Below are 7,811 nucleotides of genomic sequence, written 5' to 3'. Positions count from 1 at the left end.
ACTAAGCACTTTGGAGAGTACAGTGTAACAATATAATAGACATATGCCCTGCTCTCAGAGAGCTTACAGTCTAAAGGTATAACCAACCAATGGTATTTATTCACTTGTATTCTCCCAAGCATTTACTATGTGCAGAGTAATAATAATAATAATGGTATTTGTTAAGCGCTTACTATGTGCCAAGCATTGTTCTAATCAGATACAGGGTAATCAGGTTGTCCCACTTGGGGCTCACACTTTTAATCCCCATTTTACAGATGAGGTAACTGAGGCACAGAGAAGTTAAGTGACTTGCCCAAGGTCATACAACAGACAAGTGGCAGAGGTGGAATTAGAACCCATGTCCTCTTACTCCCAAGCCCGCGCTCTTTCCACTAAGCCATGCCACTTCTCTTCTGTGCTAAGTGCTTAGGAGAGTACAATAGAGAAAATTAGCAGACCCGTTGCCTGTCCATATCAAGCTTACAGTCTAAAGGGGATAATTACACTTGTATAATAACCTTGAGGCTTAAGGAGAACCACCCTAGTTACTTCATGCTGAATGGACACACTAGTGCGGGCAGACACTAGACACAACATGAATCTTGTCTTATGCTGTCGAGTCGTCTCCGACCCATAGCGACTCCGTGGACATATCTCTCCTAGAATGCCCCACTCTCCAACTGAAATTGTTCTGATAATGTTTCTTGGGAAAAATACGGCCGTGGTTTACAATTGCCTTCTCCCACGCAATAAACTTGAGACTTCACCCTGGACTCTCTCTGTCATGCCACTGCTGCCCAGCACGGGTGAGTTTCGACTTGTAGCAGATGGCCTTCCACTCGCTAGCCACTGCCCAAGCTAGGCATGGAATGGGTATGCCTCCGTTTGACTCTCCCTCCCTTAGCCAAGACTAGCAGAGTACTGAAAACTCTCCAGCTGCCATCCTGAGAGGGGAACGTGAATCGAGACATTAGCAAACAGCTATCTTCCCACGGGATAAACCATTACATTCAGCTGGAAGACGTAGTGTTTTAGCACCAAACTCAGTTTCCCTCTCCTTATTCTATGCACAGGTAAAGCTAACAGTGTATGAAAAGCATAAAAAAAAATCTGAATGGCTCTACCTGCTTCTTAATAGGCATTGGGGCCGACCTTGTTTTCAATCCAAAAGAGAGGGGTTGGTAACTTGCACTTTCGTCACAATTCAGCAAAGTTCAACTGGCTTTTGCAGACAACAGGTCCACAGTGGATGCTTCCATACATTTCTGGAGGAATCCTCCTGATTGGCTGGGTTCCAAGTGGCAACTGATGCCCAAGTTTATTCTCCCCCACATCCCACCCTTTGGACTCTGGATATTAGACTCTGAATCCTAAGGCCACCCTGTCTAGCAGTGACTCAAAGGAGTGGGATGATGGGAAGGTTATGCTTAAATACTGTCACACAACATGGAGATATGGTATAGAGAAGCGGCGTGGCTTAGTGGATAGAGCAGTAATCCCAGCTCTGCCACATGTCTCCTGTGTGACCTTGAGCAAGTCACTTAACTTCTCTGAGCCTCAGTTACCTCATCTGTAAAATGGTGAATAAGAGTGAGAGCCCCATGTGGGACAGGGACTGTCCAACCTGATTAACTGGCACCTACCCCAGCACGTAGAACAATGCTCAGCACAAAGTAAGTGCTTAACAAGTACCATAATTATTATTATACCAGAATTATGTCAGGTAGGCTTGGCAACTCTTGAATTGCATATCTTCCCAACTACACAGACCAAAAAGTAGTGCCCAAGAATAAGGGACTCACCTAAAGACTTACACCAAATGGGAAACCACTATTTCTTCCGGAAAATTCAACTGGGATCATATCTGTCCCTAGTGTAGATATGGCCAATGAGTCAAGCTCCACTCTGCCCAACTTGAATACCCTCTCCAACTTCATATAGACCAACAATATGGAGAAGGGAGGAAGAACAGATGCTTTGAATCCAAGGGTTCAGAACTGGTAGATGGTTACTTGAGGTAGATCCAGCCATGAATCATGTTAAACTAGCCATTTCTCCTTTTAACCTTTCAGGTGTATACAGGTGTATACAGGTATAAACTCCTCACCTTTGGCTTCAGAGCACTCAATCACTCTGCCCCTTCTTACTTCACCTCGCTACTCTCCTACTACAACCCAGCCCACACTCTTTGCTCCTCTAATGCTAGCCTTCTCACGGTACCTCGATCTCATTTATGTTGCCACCAATCCCTCATTCCTATCCGACCCCTAGCCTGGAAAGCCCTCCCTCCTCAAATTTGACAGACAATTACTCTTCCCAACTTCAGAGCCTTACTGAAGGCACATCTCCTCCAAAAAGCCTTGACTAAGCCCTCCTTTTCTCCCAATCCCTTCTGCATTGCTCTGACTCACTCTCTTTATTCATCCCCACCCCAGTCCCACAGTAGCTATGTACATATCTGTAATTGATTTATTTATATTAATGCCTGTCTCCCCCTGTAGACTGTAAGCTCATTGTGGACAGGGAATGTGTCTGTTTATTGCTATATTGTACTCTCCCAAGGGCTTAGTACAGTTAACTGCATACAGTAAGCACTCAATAAATACGATTGAATGCATGAATGAATGAATAAATACATAAGATTAAAGAAGTCACGAATATAGATAGTCTTCCAGGAAAGGTAGGTTGCCGAGTGCGGCAGCCTTCTCCCTATTTATTTTGAGGATAGAAGTTCATAGTGATTTTACAGATCCTTTTGATATGATACAACAAAAAGCTTGCAGCTCATTGTGGACAGGGAATCTGTCAGTTTATTGCTATATTGTACTCTCCCAAGGGCTTAGTACAGTTAACTGCATACAGTAAGCACTCAATAAATACGATTGAATGCATGAATGAATGAATGAATACATAAGATTAAAGAAGTCACGAATATAGATAGTCTTCCAGAAAAGGTAGGTTGCCGAGAGCGGCAGCCTTCTCCCTATTTATTTTGAGGATAGAAGTTCATAGTGATTTTACAGATCCTTTTGATACGATACAACAAAAAGCTTGCCATTTTCCCTATGTCAGATGTAAAAATAAAAAGCAATTGGGGCGGGGGTGCATAAACTTGATACAATGTTCTGCCATACAGTTTCATCAGATAAACTCCCGAGACAGTCTTGATGATACGCCTGTCAGGAAACACATGGTACGATATATTGTATATGTGCCAGATAGCTTCTGCACTTTCAGAAATGTCATTTCTAAAAACGTCTATCCATTTCGAAAATCAGGATGCAATAGATCTGTAAATATTTGTTATAAAAGCAATAGGAAAACAGTAAAGGATAGCGGTGTCTCTTGACAGCGCTGGGTAAACTGTGGATAACAACAGAACTTCGGAGCTGACGGTTCCTCTTTGAGATCAGGGGGGCCGGGCCCAGATGAAGCAGTGATTCGGACCCATCTTTAGCTCTGCAGACCCCCTGGGGCCCTACCTACTCAGCACACCAACTAATAGCACATTTAGTTGAAGCAAAACGCACAACCCAAACGTTTCCAAGCCCATATGTCGTCCTTGATCAATGAACCAAAATAGCTCCTCATTGGAATTTGCTGACGTTCAGCTTGGATTTTGGCCTCGCGGGACCAGGAGACCAGAAATGATACAGTCCAGAGGGAAGGGTATTAGGATCCAGTGACCTTTACACCTCTCTATAGGCCTTTTCAGGTTCCCGTACTTAAAAGTAACTGCCTATTATTTCTGCTTTGCTGGCAGCCCAAATTTCTCAGCAGGTTGGACTCCAGAAACTGGATTTTCCGCAACTTGATGACGGTTCAGTCCTGGACGATCAATCCAAAAATGGTCCGTCCTTCTCCTTTTTTTCCTTAGGTGAACGAAGTTTTAGGTTTGGTTCCCATTCTAAATAATGATTTCCTAGACCACTTAGTTTTGTAGTGCCTAACAGAATCTCCTGAATTAGAACATCTGCTGTAAATCGAAGATTTATAGAGGGAATTATACCTACTCCAACTAGAGATTGTTCGCCTCTGATGTCATTCTTGATTAGATGATTTTGGAATTTTGATTGCTTCGCATTAGATCATTATGATTTCAAAATGCAGCTTGTAAATGTATTCACTTCATCAAGGACTAAAAATATAAATCTTCCCCGCAGCCTCCTGCTTTGCTTGGGTCTCCTTAGAAGTTCTTAGGTTAGTGGGTGAAGCCCAAGAAATACTTTTTAAGGAAGGGTGGCCTAAACTCCTACAGAGGACACAATTTTCAAAACATCTGGCCTTTACTCATGAGCTAGATAATCGTGCCTTCCCTGGTTTAAATTGAAATTAATGACTCCAGAATTATGAAGCCTGGCTCCTAGGAAAACACAGGCAAAAATTAAGGACCGTCTGGACCCTGTTCAGAATAACAATTATGCAGTAGGGTCGTAAAGTTTCTCCAAAGTTCTCGGTAACAGTTAGGATAGGACTTTGGCTTTTTGTTCCAAAGGAAACTTTCCAACTTTTTTTAAATAATATTTATTAAACCCCGCATACCACTGTATACACTCTAGAGCTCTGGGATAGGAAAGAGATAATCGGATCAGACACAGTCCATGACCCATGTCATGGAGAAGCAGTGTGGCTTTAGCGGAAAGAGCCCGGACTTGGGGGTCAGAGATCATGGGTTCTAATCCAGACTCTCCACTTATCAGCTGTGTGACTTTGGGCAAGTCACTTCACTTCTCTGTGCCTCAGTTACCTCATCTGTAAAATGGTGGGCCCCACGTGGGACAAGCTGATTACTTTGTATCTCCCCCAGTGCTTAGAACAGTGCTTGGCACATAGTAAGAACTTAACAAATACCATCATCATTATTATTATTATTATGTCAGGGATCACGGTCTAAGAGGGAGGGAGAACAAGCACTTCATGGATGGACAACTGAGATTCAGAGAAGTGACTTGCCCAAGATCACACAACAATCAAGGGGCGGGGCCGAGACTACAACAGTACAGTGCTCTGCACACAGTAAGCGCTCAATAAATAGGATTGAATGAATGAATGAACTGGTCTCTCCTGATTTCCAGTCCCATGCTCTTTCTCCGAGGCCTGGTGATTTCCCAAGAATGCTACCGAGAATATGCGCTGAATAGCAGGACTATCTGCCTTGGAGGATGGGATCAGAAAATACGCAAGCAGAAGTGACCTTGAAGCTGATTCAAATAGGGCATGATAGCAGTAAAAATGGCTACCCCTGAAGCTATAACGCTGCTAATTCAGTATTTCTTCCAAATCTATTGCTCCCCACGATGCATTTCCTTTTTTCATTTTCTAGTTGTCCTTATTTCCTGAGTTTTTACTCAGTGGAACCTATGAAAGATTCCTCGGTTTAGAGGAAGTCTTAAATCTGAGACTCCCTCCCCCCACACCCAATAAGCAAGAGGAACTTCGTAGGTCTTTTTGCATAACTAGCACTGGGGCAATATGATTTAACCTGCAGAGGGATAAGGCAAATGGTAGGATACCAAAGGATGTGGTCTCGGAATGAAACCAGTCCACCTGAATTGGCAGTTATGCACTGGTAACTGTGTCTCTGAAAAAAAGATTTGCTCCAGACCTCTGGGATTTCAGTGGGACATCTCTAGCCAAGTCAACTTCCAATCGAACATCATCATGGGATGTCACAGTAGCTTCTTTGCTCAAAATTTCCCTTTATTTTGTTGTATGTATCATCATGTGGCTATGCCAATTTGAGCACTAAGGATGCTGATGCTGTTTATGTGTTTATATTCATGTCTGTTTCCCCCTCTAGACTGTAAGCTCGTTGTGGACAGGGAATGTGTCTGTTTATTGTTATATAACACTCTCCCAAGTGCTTAGTACAGTGCTCTGCACACAGTAAGTGCTCAATAAATGATTGAATGAATGAATGAATTCTAGCCATCTAAGGAGGCATAGAATTGGGCTCCATATCCAACAGTCTCTTCATTTTAGGGACATGAGTCCAGGAAAATAAAGCAACTTACACCATAGGAATAGATTGATCCCTTCTAATTTCCTTCCTGTTTGGACACCCATGTGAACAGCTATAATATTTGGATTGTCAGTTCCTGGAGGAAAGAAGTCGCCTGATGTCACACTGTTGAAAGCAACCAATGATTTTGGTTTTCATGTAATACAGGTAAGCTTTGGACTCTAGATTATAACCCCCACTTTTTACTGTAAGTTCCTTGTGGACGGGGATCGTGTCTACCAAGTCTGTTATAGCGTACTCTCCTAAGTGCTTGCTGCAGTGGTCTGCATATATAATGCATATCAGCGTGACCTAGGAGCACGGGCTTGGGAGTCAGAGGTTGTGGGTTCTAATCCCTGCTCTGCCACTAGTCTGTTGTGTGACCTTGGGCAAGTCACTTAACTTCTCTGTGCCTCAGTTCCCTCATCTGTAAAATGGGGATTGAGACTGTGAGCCACACGTGAGACAACCTGATTACCTTGTATCTACCCCAGTGCTTAGAATAGTGCTTGGCACATAGTAAGTGTTGAACTAATACCATCATCATCATCATCATCATAAAAACTCCCTACCATTGACTTCATGCTCTATATGAATTGTTTTTCTCCCCCCGTAAACTGTAAATGCCTTGTGAGCTGGAATCGAGTCTACCAACTCTGTTGTAATGTACTTTCCCAAGCCCTTTGCACAGTGCTCTGCAAAAAGTAAAGGATCCATAAATGCTACCGATTGACTGACTGATTGATCTACACGAGCTGCCTCTCTCTTACTTACCTGCCCTATTATATCTCCGATCACCCTCTTCACTCTGAGCAATCTTAACTGTGCCTCACTTGTAATTTGACTGGTTGCTCATACCACCCATGGGGAACTTTCTCCCCCTTCAAATCCGCCAAATCACTTTCTTCTTAATCTTTGGAGCCCTCTTAAACATTTACCTCCTCCAAGACACTTGATCTGATTAATATCCCCTTTTTGGTAACTAAGTACTGCTGTTTACTCAAGTTGCTCGAGCAACTTCTCATGCAGTGCCAGGTTATAATAATAATGGTATTTGTTAAGCACTTATGTGCCAAGCACTTTATGTTTTAGAAAGACTGTATTAGCATTTTCTTCTTGTACCGTGAAAAATACACAAATATTAACTGGGAGACCTGGACCTACCCACAAGGATTAACCCTATAACCAAGACTTAAAATAATTAATATTTCAGAGTCAAAAGAATCCAATACTCTGCTGCAAAAGATGTTTAGGGCATTTTCTGAATACTCTTAACCACGTGGATTCAAACACAGTAAATATTAATACATGCATGTACATAATCACAAAAAATATATATATTAAATACGTGTACATTTACATATATCTTCAGGTCTACCAAATGATTGCTACAATTAATACCACTAAAATAAGACGGTGTGAATATGTGATTGAACATTACTAGAATAAACTGTTCTAACATTTTAATATTAGCAGGTACATATTAAAATGTGTCATCAAATCTGTCTTTTAGGTCACAACTTGGCTGAGTTGACAAGATTCACTCTGAACACCTACATTTCTCACCCCAAAAATAGGCGTTTAGCGTTAAACTGATAACTCTACGGCCACTGAAATTGCTTAGATGATCACTGGTTCCAGTGTTTATCATTCAGCTAAAACCAAGCTAATACACAGGTATCATGGTTGTGTCGGTTTTGCATAATCGCAGCAATTTCGCCCCAAATTTTCCTGCTCCCCTACGTCATTTTCCCTACACTTTCAGACACAAGGAGCCCCCTTTCATTTGAGATGTAAGGGGATGAAGAGGCAGTGTTTGCAGTATATT

General features: G+C 42.3%; 1 non-coding gene across 1 annotated transcript; it reads right to left on the bottom strand.

The window, feature by feature from the left end:
• Positions 1-798: 798 nt before the first annotated feature.
• On the bottom strand, positions 799-936 carry LOC119926441. Its single transcript, XR_005450317.1, has one exon. It is a non-coding gene; the product is annotated as a small nucleolar RNA SNORA7 (small nucleolar RNA).
• Between the last annotated feature and the right edge of the window lie 6,875 nt (positions 937-7,811).

Source organism: Tachyglossus aculeatus, chromosome 3 (genome assembly GCF_015852505.1).
Source record: "Tachyglossus aculeatus isolate mTacAcu1 chromosome 3, mTacAcu1.pri, whole genome shotgun sequence".
NCBI lineage: Eukaryota > Metazoa > Chordata > Mammalia > Monotremata > Tachyglossidae > Tachyglossus > Tachyglossus aculeatus.
This window is presented reverse-complemented; position numbering and strand designations above follow the sequence as displayed.